The 16,633-nt window shown below is 45.9% G+C and overlaps 1 protein-coding gene across 2 annotated transcripts in view; it reads right to left on the reverse strand.

Annotated features, from left to right (window-relative positions):
• PTPN14 (protein tyrosine phosphatase non-receptor type 14) overlaps positions 1–7,204 on the reverse strand; it is a 175,751-nt gene extending 168,547 nt beyond the window's left edge. For both annotated transcript variants that reach the window (XM_082615025.1, XM_082615026.1), the window contains exon 1: positions 6,638–7,204. The gene's annotated coding sequence lies outside the window, so the exon portion shown is untranslated. The remainder of the gene's footprint in view (positions 1–6,637) is intronic.
• Between the last annotated feature and the right edge of the window lie 9,429 nt (positions 7,205–16,633).

A 16,633-nucleotide genomic window follows, 5' to 3' on the forward strand; every position in this document is an offset into this window, starting at 1 on the left:
AATTCCACACCAAACTCTAAACCTTCAGGTCAGTATTTCAGAAATGCATTCATTCATTGATTCTTTAAACACTTAAAAAAAAAAGTCAACTCCCTTTCATTCTCTGCAAAACAGCAATAATAATAGTGCCTACTTCACAGGGCTGTTGAAAGACATAATAAAATCATCGAAAGTGCTGAGAACACTGGGATAGAGTCAGCACCAGTAAAGGTAAGCAGTGGCTCTTTCTAGCCAACCTCCATACAGGGTAGAGATTCTGAACCAAGTAAAACGTGAATCCTGCCAGGAGAAGCTTATAACTCAGTAGGGGAAACAGGGAGGTAAACATATATAATATGGTGAGACAGAACTTACCGATAGAGCTAAGTGCAAAGCGCTCTGGAGCTATAAAGAAAGGAATGCCTAACTGGTCATGGGAAGGCGTGTTAAGGAAGGAGAAGCTTTAGCTGAAGGCACAGGGACTAAGCAGGTGGCAAAGGGGAAGAGGTCGCTCAGGGTCGGAATGTAAGGAACAAAGGAGAGGGGATTACACATCACCAAATCTTAGGGCCCTAGAACAGAGACAGAGAGAGAGAGAGAGAGAGAGAGAGAGAGAGAGAGAGATAGGGAGGGAGGGAGGGAGGGGAAGAACAGCAGATGGGAATGGGAAGGTACTCAGAATAAAGAAGCTTTATCATACAGGTAATAAGAAGCAAAATAAGAATTTAAATACCATAAAAGATTTGTGTTTTAAAAAACTCTTTGAAAGAGTAGATGAAGAATATATGAAAGACAGCCTTTGAAACTCTTGAACAATCCGAAGAGGCAGTGGGGATGGAGGGAAAGGAACAAATTAAGGATATTTTAGAGACACAGACTCAAAGGATCTAGGGACTGACTGGGTCTGTTATTGGGGTTTGAGGGTCAGGGTTGGGGGGTGCTAACGAAGAGTGACATGTTGAAGAGAACTCCAACTGCCTGGCTTCAACAGCCAACTCAGTGGATGTCACTAAGACAGGACATACAGAAGCAGCAGATTTCGTGGCAAAAAACCAATGAGTTCAATCTGAGACAGGTAGAATTGGGCATGTATATCGGATAACCAGATGGAGAGAAGTACCAGATAAACCAAACTGTCTGGAACCAAGCGGAGGGGTCTGGATGGGAGAAGATATAGCCAAGCAAATCCATTAAAATGTAAGCATCTAATTCATGCTCGCCATGGGTCTGGCTAGGGATAAGTGGCCACTAAGTGACTGCCAGTCTCTCCAGAGCTCTAAAGCAACCAGAAACAGAATCATTCAAACCAATACAGTGAAAAACTTAAGTGACGACCACCCCAAGGCTGACTGGGATGGATGGACCAAAATGAGATTCCTTGGCTCAGCGATTCTCAAAATGCAGACGATCAGAGGACCAGCAGTATTAACACCACCTGGGAGTTCCTTAGGAATGCAAATTCTCAGGCCCCACCCCAGGCCTTACAGAATCAGAAGCTGAGGTGGTGTGGGGAAGAGCAGCAATCTGTGGTGAAGGAGCCCTCCAGGTGATTCTAGACTCACTAGACGTTGAGATCTACAGCCTTAGCTAATGTCCCAATTACTTGAGGGGAATGGAGTGTGAAAGAAAGAACTCCCAGGAGACAGGTTTCCAAAGATTTGAGGAAACTATATGTTAGGAAAGGATACACTCTGCACGAAGACAAGCACCAGGAACTTTTGCTAATTTTCTTTTTTTTTTTTCTTTTTTTTTTTTTTTTTTTTTTTTGCGTTGCACGGGCCTCTCACTGTTGCAGAGCACAGGCTCCGGACATGCAGGCTCAGGGGCCATGGCTCACGGACCCAGCCGCTCCGCGGCATGTGGGATCCTCCCGGACCGGGGCAAGAACCCACGTCCCCTGCATCGGCAGGCGGACTCTCAACCACTGCGCCACCAGGGAAGCCCGCTAATTTTCAAGAGCGAAGCAAAGGAGAACAAGCCAGTGGTCCTCACCGTAAAGCTTTCTAATTTAGGAATATCATTCAGTACTAAAATCTCAAACGTTACAAACATGAAAAGGATGCTCTGCTTCTCAGAGGATGCCACACCACCAGCGAACCCTTTCTCATTTTCTCACCAGACACCTCCCTGTTGAGCAACATCAAGCATTTATGGGATGGTCGCCTAGGGTTACAGGATCTCTGGATATGCAACAGGCCTCTGGGTCAAGCTCATTGACCAGATCCAGGATGAAACCCTTGAGCTGGGCCTAATGGAGTCCCCTAAGGAACTAAGTTAAATCACCCACATATCAAATCTTACACACAAGATTGATCTAAGCGTGGCCACAGTATGTTTTTTCCAGTAGCAAGGACCATAAAGCAAGTCCAACAAAAGCTTGACTGGAGAGTAAAACAAAACCAAGCCGAGGCATATGGAACCAACAGGAAAAAGGGAAAGGAAATTAAAACAATGTTAATACGCCATTTATAATCCAACTTAGACACATAACCACCCTTATCCCACAAAAAGGTACTTAGTTACTATTACCTTTTACCCTCAGCTACTCTAAATCCTCATCCACAGCATTGCATCATATCCTTTCATTCAAAATTATAAATAATTCAGAGATTATTTATTTTCATAATCGGTGTGCATGCAATACATGGCAAAGGCAATGGCTGGTCCTAGCAATGTGATTTCCTCTCCCCTTCCACTGCAAAAATCCCAGCCTGATCTGCATTTTCTTAAACTTTCTCCCTCGACCATTCAAAGGGGTCCTCTCTGACCTGGGACCAGTCTGCAATCCCGTATGCAGGATCTAGCCAATTCTTGACTGTAACAATCCATTCTGCTTCTAGAACAGCTACTACACACCTGCCTTACTGATGTTTTAGGAGTTGTTCCTTTCTTCTAACATTCCCTCCTGCTGGGAGGTTGATACGAAGATCAGTGAGTTAATGTTTGTCAAAATACTTTAGGCTTCTCGGATGAAAGGCAACGTTAAAGTTCAAGCGACCTGCAGCTGGCAGGACACGAGAGGCATTGCAGTTGCCTCTTTATACTTGGGCTTCATAGAAGGAAAGCAAGGCTGCAAAGACACTCATTTGTGTCGATCGGCTAGCTTTTGCACTCTTGCTATAAAGGCAGGCGGATTTATTCTAACATCATTTAATTAACTGGATTTCAACATTAGAAACACAAGGATCCTTGTATTAGCACTGGACCCTAGTTACAGTAAGTAGGAAAAGAATCCTTTTCTCTGCCCTTGTCTACGTGGCTTTCCCTCCCAACTATCCTACTGCCTGGTCCTGCAACGCTCAACCTCCTCATATATGAGAGGCCAGCAGCTGCCAGCCAACACGTGTGCTTTGAGCCAATAGACCAAAAAAAAAAAAAAAAAAGGGTCAAAGACAAAGCTTTATGTGTATGTTGGCACACATGTGAATTCAGGCTGCTGGGGAAAAAATGACACACACAAAGAGCACATTCATGGCCACATATAACTCCTGGAACATATAAATAGCCATCCTTGACCCAACACCTACTCTGTGAGGGAGGCACTGTTAGCAGAGGGACATAGAGCATTACACAGAATTCCCCACAAATATCCTGGCAAGTTAAATACTACTGGCCCCATCTAAGAGATGAAGAAATGGAGACTTGGAAGGGCTGCGAAGTTCGGCCAACACCACACAGCTAAACGATGGCAGAGCTGGAATACAAACCTAGCTATATCTTGTACTCCCAACCCTGGATCCCTGGCACCAGCATATCGATAGCCTGGAAAAGCTGCAAAATATGCTACACACACCCCTTGGACCATTTAATAAGCCCTCCCCGGGGCTCAGACAGGGGAAGAGAGAATTAAATCAATAAGAGGAGACCACAGAGTCTTATTTTAGACATTAACTTTAACCTCTTCTCTACCAAAACTGGTTTGTTTTCCCTCGTTCTTTTTCAGTCAGCACAAGCAGCAATAACTGAATTGACTAAAGAGTTCATCTCATCTCTTTCTCCTGCCTTATCTCTAACAAAGTGCACAGTACTGTTCTGAGGCTTAGAATGAGTTCCAAAAAACGCACAGCATTTGGTGACTAAGTCAAGAAGTTTGAATGCAGGGTCACAGCTGACAAAGGATAAGAATATGGAACCCAGGTGGGGGACAATGTGCAATCAAAGGGTTTATGTTTGCTTCCCTGGAGCCAAAAATGGAAACCCTTAATAAGGAGGGAAGGCACTGGGAAACAAAAAAAAATTTTCATAGTTCTCGACTTCTGGCTCTTCCATTCAGGACAAGTAAGAATTCTCCCCGAAATTCTGATTTTCCTCTGAATTCTTTAGGTTCCTCCACGTGAAAATAGTCAAACTGCCCTTTCCATTACAGCTGTCCGTTCCACATGGTCCACACAAACCTAAATAACTAAAGCATTAAAATTAACTATGTGTTTAAGGCAATGATGGAGGCTGGGCAGCTACCTGGGATTAGCAAGAAAAGGCTTCCCTTGAGCTATTTCTCTCAAGCAGGTTCTATACCTTCAGGAAAACCCTCGTCAAGGGGCTGTTCTTGAGATAAGGTATGGTGTTTGCGAGGAGCTTAGGTAAACACCCGACACCATAGGAAGTCAATGTGCTCTTCTCACTCTGATGGACTGGCCTGAGGTCACCAAAAGCTGGACTTCTGCCACCTCAGCCAGGACGCAGCCACTATGAATAATACTACAACGCCACTTCAGCCCCGAGAAGTGGCACCCTTGAGAGGCAAACCACGTACAGGAGGCTCCCGTACTATAAAAAATTTTCTAGGCAGGATCTGCTGATTCCTGGACGATTAGGCTACAACAATCTCCTAGAAGACATTCAGTTTTTCATAAAGTTTCAGAGGAAGGGAAAGTCATCCTTCCAACTGTACTGGGGCAGTAATGACTTGGAAAAGTGGAGAATACTACAACAAACACAGTGACACATACGTGAACTCAGTCTGCACAGCAATGGCCACCCATTTGGACTAGGCAAAAGAGCACTGTGCTGTTCAGCTCCCATTCATTAACCTATCATTCTAAGGCACAAGCTTTTAAGGCCATCACCAAAAGGCAAGGCAACTTTAATACGGGGCTCTGTAAGCTACAGTATTATCACCTATTGCTGTCAGGTGGCTCTTTAAAAGGGAATCAATACCATTCTAATGAAACCAGGCCTGGCCAATTAGTGCTAATGAAAATTTAGATGGTCCCACAACCACTGCTTGTTGTAGAAACAGCATCAGGCATGAAGGCGTGTCCAAAAAGAGAGATGTGTGCTCCTCTGGAAGCTACTTGGTTCCTGTACATGCTTCCACTTTAATTTCTGATATTAAAAAAAAAAAATGCTACCCCGGCTACACTGAACCAACCTGGCCATAAATCCCCCTCCAGCCCCCAGCTAGCTACTAGGTATGACCTTTTTGTACTCGTCTTTTGGAGACTCTTACCTTGCACAAGCTCTTTCCTCTACGCGAAATGCACTTTCCTAATCGGCCCTCCAGGTGAGCAACACCTCAATCCTCTCAGCTCAGCGCACACCTCGCCCCCTCACCTCCGGACCAAGGCTTCCCAGGCCCTCTCAATACACTCTACTTCTAGATCAGCCTGAGGGTTTCCTCCGGGACGCTGCAGTTAGATCTTGTTTTAGCATCTTTGTATCCCTTGTTCCTAGCCCAGAGGGGAAACTGCAATACTAGATTCCTTGAATGAATGGGTGAACTAACCCGTTCGAAGAAATTCACACATTGGTGGAAATCGTGTAACCCACCCGCAGCCAGCAGTCTAGAATTCCTCACCTTCACAAAGAGCCTGCAACAGCCAGTCCCTGGACAGACTAAAGACGAAACCCCACAATCTCCTTAAGTTGTAGCTGGGGGTGACGGCAACTAGAGGAAGAGGAGAGCAAAGGGGGACACGGGCGGCGTTCCCTCACTGCTCCCTTCAAAAGGTGGAAAATCCCTTACAAGCATTCAAACCCCAGATGTAGCGGTCATGCCAGGAGAGAGGGGAGACGGTGCACTAACAACAGCCTCAGAACTTGTTAATACTCAGAACTTCGAGAGTTCGCGGTGGAGACCTGTTCTGAAATTATGCGGCCACAGGTTTTCCCGATGGGCCGGCCCGACCACCCAAGTAGGGGCCGAGAAGCCCTGGGATTTGGTGGCTAGGCTGGGGCCTAGTGGGAGAGCATGCAAACTCCTCTCCCTCTCAAGGTCCTGTCTCCTTAGAGGGCAGAGGAGGGTCGCGGAGAGAGTCCCTCTCCAGCCCGAGAGGCAGCAACGTCTTTGGCTTCCATCCTCCGGCCCGCACCATCTGGGTATCTCCAGCTGCCCTCACTAGGCCCTCTCTGGTTCCCAAAAAGGAGAAGGGAATGGGGAAGAGGGGGCGAGAGTGTGGATTTCACCACCAACTCTCCAGACAGCGCTCACCTTCCACCTAACTCCCCAGACAAGCTGTGCGCCGCAGCGGGCGGCTCCCACCGCCACTTAAAACTCCTGCGGCCCGGCCACCTCGCGCCCCCGCTGCCCTGCCAGGCGTCCCGGGCCGCCGATCCCAAGTCGGCGTTGCCAGCGTTTGCCCAAGTCACGGCAAGGCGCCCGAAGCGCCCAAGAGGCCCCCAACCCCGGGCCCGACTCCCCGCCCCAGACGCCGCTTACCTGCTTACATGGCCCTATCGGTGCCCCGGAGTCCCGCGCGGAAAGGCTGTCCTCCGCGGCGGCGGCAGCGGCGAAGCCCCAATTCCCCCAAAGAATTGATTCCAGTGGCTGGCGGTGGAGGGGCGGAGGGAAGGAGCCGAAGGAGGCGAAAGAGGAGGGAGGTTTCCGCCGCGATCCCGGCGCGAGAGTTGGCGCGGGGGCGCTCGGAGAAGGGGAAAAGGAGAACCACCCAGGCTCGGGTCTGTCCCGCCAGAGGGAGGCTGGGACCGGGAGGATGGGCGAGGTGGGAGGGGAAGGACCGACAGGGGCCACTGAGTGGCGGCCGCTCCCCGAAGACCAGCGCCGGGAGGGCAGGCGACGGAGCGAGGAGGAGCGCAGCAACCTGCCCCCGGACTGCGCCCGCCGCGCCCGGCCGGGGGAGAAAAAGTTGGGACGAACTTTCAGGGGCCGGGAGAGCCAGAGCGGCAGGAAATGCGAGCGGCCGAGAGAGGAGGGAGGAAGGGGCCGTGCGAGTGGGAGGGGACGGAGCAGGCGCCAGCGGCCGCGGCTCCCCCACCCCCGGGACGGGCTCGGCGGCGCGGGGGGGAACACTGCGCGCGCGCCGGGGGCGGGGAGGAATGCGGCTGGGCGGGCGCGCGCGGGGGCGCGGGGGCGCGGGGGGCGGCGCGGAAAGGGGAGCCCCAGCTCCCGAGCCCCAGGCGCGCGTCCTTGGGGACGTCACAGCGCTGGAATCCGAGGAATGCCGGGCTGCAGGAGCTCCTTCTGCAGGCCCGGGGGAAGTCGCGCACTTTTAATGTGGTGGCTTTGGAGAAGGTTTTCAAAGGTGAGGGCAGAGCGGGGAGGACGGGGTGAAACTCCCAGGAGTAAGAGACGTGGGAGTGGGGAAGGCAAAGCTACCACAGCGACCCCGCCTAGTGCCGCTCCCGGCGGGGGCGAAAGCGGGGAGCAGGAAAAAATCCCACCTAGATCTCCGCAACCTGCAGAGGCGGGGCAGCGGCGGGAACTTGCCCACCCCGACCAGGAGCAAGGACAGTCTATCTTATTTGGGGGGACCCTCCAAGCAGGATGTCCCCATGCGGCCACCGCAGAGGGAAAACAGACCATGAGGGGAAAAGGTGGCTTCCCCAAGTAGGCAATCTTAAAGTTCTCTGTCCAGGACACCTGGAACCTCTGGGTACCGGACCTGGCGTCTTAACAGACCCCAACCCCACCGCCGCCTCCCTGAATCGCAAAAGCAGTTGGTGCACGCAGGGAGTTAGACTATGTCGTTTTCCCGGTTCTTTCCGTGCCACAGAATCGCCCCACCCAGCCTGGGTAGGCACTGGGAGGGAACTTCCTTAGCATTTTCGGAGGTGGAGTTAAAGAGACGCAGCTGGTAAGATGGAACAGGCACCGAGCCAGGCCAGGGAACCCGGGTTTTCCGACCTGCCCTGTAGTGAGTGTCCCAGTTCCTGAAAACCTTGACCTCTGTAGCTGTAAGATTAAAGGATTTGCCTATTTTTCTGTGGTCCTTTGCATTGCCAAAATGATGTCTTAGGAGTCTGTTGTCTTACTCAAACCCAGTCCTTTCAACCTTTCTTAGGTTGAATAGGGTCCTTGAAGTCATTGCCACTGAGGATGTTGTCTCAAATTCCTTCAGTGTCCCACAGCTCAGAAAAATTCCGGGACTCTTGGGGCAGAGCCTCTGGCAGCCATCATGTACAAATTTGTGGTCACAAAACTCACTTCTCTGAGCATTTGCTAATCTTCAAAATTACAAAGAAGGGGAGAACTTAAAGGGATGGAAGGAAAAGGTTGAAGGGAATTAAGATCAGTTTCTCCAGCTTTCAAGAAATAGCTGGATAGCTTCAATATGGGCTTGCTGGATTTCCAAAGAAAATTAAGGAGTGCCTTACTGTTCACCAGGAAGTGTGGAAAGCACTTTATGTGCTCTTGTATATTATCCCCATTTCCGAGATGAGGAAAGTGAAGTGTGAAGAAATTACCTGTCTCACCAAGGGTCACAGAGCAAGTAAACTATGATAATGGACCCTAGTCTGTCTGGCCCCAAAATGCAAACTTATAAACCCTTCAAAATTTAACCAAAATAGGGTTAAGATTAAAGATAAGGAAAGACCTACAGGCTCTCAAGGTAGGAGAGATGAGAGGCCTCTTGAGGTCTTCCAGGAAAGGAAGTGGCATTTGTATATTTTTGCTTTAAAGTCACTGTGACACCAAACTCTTGAGCACAGCAAGCTGAGACAGTCGTGGTATAGATGAAAAAGAACTTGTCTGCAGACGCAGTTTTGGTTCTGCCGCTGACTAGCCGTGTGACCCTGAGCAAGCCACTTCACCTCTAGGCCTGAGTTTAATTTTTAAGTGGAGTGTGACATGGAGGTCAGAGCCTGGTTGAAGGAGGTCATCTCTGAGGTCTTTCCCAGTCTGAACTGGGATGAATGTATACTCCTCCAGGCAGATGGCATACCTATGGAAGAAGCTAAGTGATAAAGCCAGGATGTCTTGGGGAAAGGACTGACTTCACACTGCCTTCAGAATCAAAATGAATTTTGAGAATGTTGCTGAGTGTTCAATGGCAACAAAAAACAAAAAAATAGAAAACCATCAGATAAGATTAAGTACTACTCCTGTGGCTTCATTTTTATTTTAAATAATTTTACTTCTAAAAAAAAATTAACCCATTATTAATTTAAAAGCCCATAAAGTGCATCTGACCAGCCACATTTCTCTTTCTTTGGAATAGATCACAGAAAGGCAATACAAGTAAGACTGTTTTTTAAATATGAAGTCCCACTTCAAATTTTAAAAGGCTTTCATTCTCTAGATAAATATATAAAAGCTAGTCACAAGCTTCTTTCATAAAAGAAAAAAGCAACCCATTTCCTGTCTGCATTACACTTGAGTCTTCTCAATATGCATCAGAATAAACAGGAGATTGATTGATGGGATAGGCCCCAAACGCATCACTACACATTTATTTAAAGCTCTGTAATTTTAGGAACTTGTCAGTATTAAATACCCCCCCAAATCTTTCAACTGTTTCTAAGCCCAATTTAAACTACAAATACAGGCCAAATCTCATGGGCTGCCATGATTCCTCCCACCTCCAAAGTGTTCCTCACATTAATTTATTAATTTTATACCTTCAAAACCATTGAAAAGCAAAACAAAATAAGTTCCCCAATCAAAGAAAACCGGAAAGTCAGCAGGCTCTCTTATGAAAACTCTGACAATCTCTAGGGGCCTTCTACAAAACGTAAAGACATATATAAGTAGAGAGAGAGAGAGAGAGATTGTTCATTTTTTGGTCTCGCCGTGTGGCATGCGGGATCAAATAGTCTTTAGTGTGAATGGCATCCCCTGGAGTTGTGCACCATGGTGGCTGTGATATTAGGAGTTCTCGTTTTAGAGATAACTTTATGGAGTCTGCTTTGGAAGAATCATTTCTGACACAGAAGACTGAGTCCTTCCCTCCTGGTTGCATCTTTGAGGACTTTCAGTTTGGGGAAGAAAAGTGACTTTTTTTTTTTTTTTTTTTTTGGCCTCATCATGCGGCTTGTGGGATCTTAGTTCCCAGACCAGGGATTGAACCCATGCCCTCGGCAGCAAAAGTGCAGTGTTCTAACCATTGGAACACCAGGGAATTCCCAAAAAGTGACTTTCTAAAGCTCAGATTTCCCCACGTTGACTAAAGGCAGGAAGTCACACTCTTCTCAAATATTGGTAACATAACAGGAGACTTTTGTGGAGGCATGGCTAAGATGAAAGTGCAAAATATCTGTTTGGGTTTGTTCTCCAGCCTCTTTTGGAGGCCCGCCATACCTGCACCCTTTTATGTCCCATACTGTCTCCATTTCCTCATCTTTCCTCATGTCTCAACCCTGCCATTCCTTATATACTGTCATCTCTGGCCATCAAGCCTTCTGGTCACCACATTACCTCTCCACTTCATTTCTCTTTCCTTTATCCATCTCTCAGGAAAAGGCTCCCTGCCTTCCAAAGGGACTATCCTCTGACCTGAGTCAAAGAAATGAGGGACCCCAGATCCACGGCTGTCAACCTAGGCCACAAATGAATTATTGCCTTGTTACTTCCTTCTGGAAAGAATTCCAAAGATTTTTAGGTTTTGTTTTTTCGAGCTGGGAGGAGAAAGATAAATCTGTCCTCTGGGACACTGTGCCAGCTCCCCTGGCAACTGTGGTTGACCACGTGGGCGATGGTATCAGTTAGAGTCATGTACACCAAGAAGATTCACTCTAGGCAGGTCACTAGTTTTTCCAAGGAAAATGTACAAGATGCAGCCAATTGTTTATTAAAAATTCCACACGACAGCAATATATGTTTATCAAGTATACTCTAGAAAGGATAATTCACACACATTATCACTACTTTCAGCAAGATTTAAAAGAAAGAAAACCTAGGCACTATTAAGTATCTTGCCCATTTCAATGTATTCATTATTCTCTACTAATTTCACCTTGCATGACAAACACACTTTGAATCACATCTTAAAGGTACAAGCTTCCTGGTCATACTCACCGGTCTCCGCTTGCTGACTTTCCCTGCTGCCCTCGGCCCCAACCTTGTCTTCCAGCTTTCCCAGCCCTGATGGGAACACACAGCTTACTTCCCACACTGTCATGTGCACACACACGTCCAGTCATCACCATATCCTCTGTGGGGCATGCTGCCAATGGAGTGTACCCACCCCTTACTACTGAAAACCATCCACCATCCATCCAGTGAAGAAGACTTTCACTACCTCCAGAATCTCTTCTGGAGGGCTTCTTCATTTCGATTTAAATCACTTTAAACTTTGTAATGGAATAGAGTCATTAAAAAAAGGAAGGAAGGAAGGGAGGGAGGGAGGGAGGAAGGGAGGGAGGGAGGAAGGGAGGGAGGGAGGAGGGAGGAAAGAAAGGAAAGAGAGAAGAAAGAAAGAGAAAGAAAGAAAGAAGAGATAAAGGAAGGAAGGAGGGAGGAAGGAAGGAGGGAAGACTCTTCATAGTCATTTACACGTGATTGATAAACTCAAAAGCATACTCTAATGTTGGCTGCAACGGATCTGGTACTTAGGGCCAACTGTCTTAGTACAAATTCCATATTGTTCAAGCAAAAAAGGAAGACATAGGCAGGATACTGGAACATGTCATGGAATAACAAGAAAGAAAGAAGGGCGGGACCAGAGAACCCTGAGGGTACTCTGCTTTCCTCCCTTTGGTTGGGGGGATACTATCTTACTCTTTTGCCTGTACCCAGGCTTGATAGCTATGTGACCCTGGACAAAGTACTAAAGCTCTCACACCTGAATTTCCTCACCTGTAAAAAGGGGAATGATGAACATATCTATCTCATGGGGTTGTAGTAATAAGTAGTAGTAAGATTGTGGTAAGTGAGTCCATCGGTAGGAAACCCTTAGAAGAGTACCTGGTACACACTGAGCTCTCAGTATGTGACCTATTAATATTATCATTGATGTCCTTCTGTCTCTGCAGACTGGATTTCTTGCCTTCAGCCGGAAAATCCAAATTTGAATCTCAAATCCAAATTCCCAAGAGAAAGAATATGGCTTCCATTGTGAGTCTAGGGTCTTGAAGAAGGAACAGGCTATTGTGGCTGGGCTCAGCCCTTTGGGTGGGAAGGACTGTTCTCAGAAAGGAGGAGTGGCCAGGGAGGCATCTGAAAGCACAATAATAAAGGAAGGGAGACATTTTTTACCAAAGTCAAGTCTCGAAAACCTCTGTTCACTCTTTATAATTGTCTACACCATCTACGAAAAGGGCCAAACTTGGCTTCTCATGTGTAGGGAAGAAAGTGACCCCCTAAGGAGGCGAGTGACACAGGGCTGAAAGGAAGGGAACCAATATTCATTGAGCACTTGCTATGCTCTAGGAGCAAGGCTAGGTCCTGTATATACACAGTCTGAAGTAATCCTTGTGACAGTGTTTGCGTGTTTTGGACTGAATTGTGTCCCTCCAAAATTCATATGTTGAAGTCCTGACCCCCACAATATGGCTATCTTTGGTGATAAGGACTTTACGGATGTAATTAGGGTTAAATGAGGTCATAAGGGTGGGACCCTAATCCAATCGGACTGATGTCCATAAAAGTAGAGGAAGAGATTCCAGAGCTCTTTCTCTCCACACGTGCACAGAGGAAAGGCCATGTGAGGACACAGCGAGAAGGAGGCCATCTGCAAGCCAAGGAGAGAGGTCTCTCCAGAAACCAAGCCCAACAGCACCTTAATTTGGACTTCCATGCTCCAAAACTGTGAGAAAATTGATTTCTGTTGTTTAAGTCACACAGTCTGTAGTATTTTGTTATGGCAGCTCTAGCAGACTAATACATTGAGGTTAGCATTTCTGTTGTTTAACAGAGAAATAAAATGAAACCTCAAGACATTAAGTACCAGTATTTAGACAAGTACTTAAGTACCTAAGTACGTGGCAGAACCAAGATTCAAATATGGACCTCTCTAATTCCAAAGTTCATGTTCTTTCTAAACCATCCTGTGGCTACAAATTTTATTGAGTACCATTATATGTCAGGAATAGGGTTAGGTGGTGGCCAAGCTTGTACGGTAAAACAGGGGCAATAAAACCATCAAAAGTGTAGTGTCAAAATTCCCCATTACAGTAGTTGATCAGAGGACAGCTCTACTTGGCTGATGTTAAGTTTTACTAATAAGAAGACACATATCCAGGGTACGTATCTTCAATTATCTTAAAACCCTTTTTTTCCCATATTTTTCTGAGTGCACCTAGTAAAAAAGGGGAAGGGAAGCTGCTGCCATATGATCAGGGAGCAAATCCTTTCAAAGAACTCTAATTCTCACTACTATTTATTTCATTAGCTCCCAAGATTCCCACGAGTTAATGTCCTCACTTATTAGCTACATGAAGTCCAAGAAGTGGCAATTTGGGTCCATGGTCCTTCTAGCACACAGGAGGTCGCCTTCGACTAGCATGAGGTCACAGTTTCTGGGAGTGTGGAGTCATTTCTGTTCACACTGACTCTTCTTCTAGTGTCCTAAATGCCACATTTAAATAAAGCCCCAGGGACTTCCCTGGTGGCATAGTGGTTAAGAATCTGCCTGCCAGTGCAAGGGACGCAGGTTCGATCCCCAGTCTAGGAAGATCCCATATGCCACAGAGCAACAAAGCCCGTGCACCACAATTACTGAGCCTGCGCTCTAGAGCCCGGGATCCACAACTCCTGAGCTGGTGTGCCATAACTACTGAAGCCCACGTGCCTAGAGCCCGAGCTCCGCAACAAGAGAAGCCACTGCAATGAGAAGCCCGCGCACCGCAAAGAAGAGTAGCCCCCACTCACAGCAACTAGAGGAAGCCCGCGCACAGCAGTGAAGACCTAACACAGCCAAAAATAAATAGATAAATTAATTAATTTAAAAAAATAAGGTCCCAGTAAGTGGTAATTCATTAGTTTGTTTTTCCCTCGCCTCTTTGGTTCTGAGCTTATTTTTTAATTTAATTTAAACACCTAGGTGAAACTGTCAATAAATAATAATACAAACTGTACTACCAGATTTATGGAAGTAAAAACTAGATGGACTTCCAGATGGATTACAAATTCAGAAAGGACTGGAAAATTAAGCAAGAAAAGAGTGCATTTGTTTCTAACATCAGCTGCTATAGCCAGAACACCCCTCTGAGAGGTATGGGCCATGAAAGGAATCTTCTGCTGTGATTAGCAACAAGGAACAACCTTTTTGCGGGGAGGGAAGGATCAGGTCGTGTTTGGGATGGCTTTCTAAAGAACATGGACGCTCCAGCCTGCAGGGGTGAGATAGGGTTACCCCCAAGTATGGGCAGGGCTATGTAAGTGAATCCAATATCACTAAATCAAAACCTCCCCTAAGACCTGACTGCTTCCTGGCTGCCTCTTCTAGAATGAGGGGTGACTCAGAGTGTGACTGGCACTGTGACTTCAAACATTTCTGAGTAATTCCCACAGACCTAGACAAGGGCAATTAGAGAACTGGTTTGGAATGACCACTGAGATCGAAAGATACTTCTAGTGGCCAGCAGGAGAAAGGCAAATTGCCTAGGAAGCTCAATTTTGAGGTATCTTCTGCTACAACTAGGAGACAGAGGTAACTTCTGACGTCCTAAATTCTAGACACTAGAGCTTACTAATGTAGGAGGGTGCATCCTGGGCTTCCCTCTACGATGGGCACCTTTGATGTCATGGAATACACAAAGACAAAAATTTTAAATGGTGAAAGAGAAACTGAATTTTTAGTGATAGAGGAAGACCCAAATGATCTGGCCACTGTCTAGCTACCTTTCTGATCTAATTTCCAACTACTCTTTACTGTCTCCCTCTGCCCCCGGGGTGCATTCTGCTATTCCTTGAACATACATTCCAACTACTCTCCCACCTCAGGACCTTTGCATGTGCTGTTTCCTCTGCCAAGAACTCCACTCCTCTAGATGTTTCCTGGAAGGTTCCTCACTTCATTCCTTGGATAGATCTTTCGCAGCCATCCTATCAAAATAGAACCTCTTCACACTCCATTCTCTATTCCTTTACCCTGCTCTAGTTTCCTTGGTAGCACATTCACTACCTGACATTATATTATCTATTTGTGTTTATTTGTTTATTGCCCCTCCCCGCCCCTCCAGAAGCTCCATCGCAAGTAGAGATTTTTGTCTGTGTTGGTCACCACTGTATTCCACTGCCTAGTGCATAGAAGATCCCCAACAAATATTTTTTGAATGTTTGAATAAATAAAAATTTTATTATTTTTATGTGATTATATGCAGTTATTTTCCTGTGCTCAGAATTCTACAGGTACTATTTTATTTAATCTTAACAACAACCCTAGGAAGTAAGGGTTACACTCTCCCATTTATAGATGAAGAAATTGAAGATTAGAGAGATGAAATAACTTGTCTGTTTTTGTTGTTATTTCTAGGTGGTTTCTGTGTTTGGGAGGTTTTGACGTTGGTTTGCTTTTAAGGACCTCAGTCACAAGGAGACATCCAGACTTATCCCCATTTGGAACACACTCCATTCCTCACTTTATACACTGCCTCTCTTTTGCTTATTTTATAAGTTTTCCCTTTATGCCCTGTTCCTAACTTGGTTCTCCTCCTCCAGATTTGCATCTGATATAGTATATCTGAGGCAGTTAATTATAGTTAAGGGTCTGTACTCCAGCTAGTTTGCCTGGGCTGACCTCCTGGCTTTGCCACTTATTAGCTGTGACATTGGGAAATTTTTGAACTTTTGATCTCCCTCCATTTCTTTTTTTTCCTTCTGGGGTCCCTAATACACATACTTTGACACTTACCTGATTCTCCACATTTCTTTTCTATTTTCCATTCTTTATCCTTACCCTTTCCTTGTCTCCTGGGGAAACTCCTCAACCTAACCTTCCAGCTCATATTTACTATGCACCTTCATTATTTAAGCAATCCATTGAATTATTTATTCAATAATTACAGGATATTTTTGAAAAATTAACTTTTTTTCAGTTTTATTGAGGTATAATTGACAAATAAAATTGTAAGATACTTAAAAGTATACAACGTGATGACTTGATATATGTAAACATTGTGAAAGGATTTTCCCCATTAAGTTAACATATCTATCATCTCACATATTTACTTTTGGTCGGGGTGAGAACATTTAAATTCTACCCCTTTTAGCAAATTTCAGTTATACAATACAGTGTTATCAACTATAGTCACCAGTTATGCATTAGATCCTCAGACATTATTCATCTTTTAAATGAAAGCTTGTACCCTTTTGCTAACCTCTCCCTATTTCCCCCACCTTCGAGCCCCTGGCTACCATGATTCTACTTTCTGCTTCTATGAGTTTGACTTTTTTTTTTTTTAGATTCCACATGTAAGTGATACCATCAGTACTGTCTTTCTCTGTCAGGATTCATTCTAATTCTTTTACTTTTCTAGTAAGAACTGCTTATTCTCACTTCATGTTTCCAGTATCTTCTCTCACCTCTTCAAGCAT

The sequence above is a fragment of the Mesoplodon mirus genome (genome assembly GCF_964341445.2).
Source record: "Mesoplodon mirus genome assembly, chromosome: 3".
Classification (NCBI taxonomy): Eukaryota; Metazoa; Chordata; class Mammalia; order Artiodactyla; family Ziphiidae; genus Mesoplodon; species Mesoplodon mirus.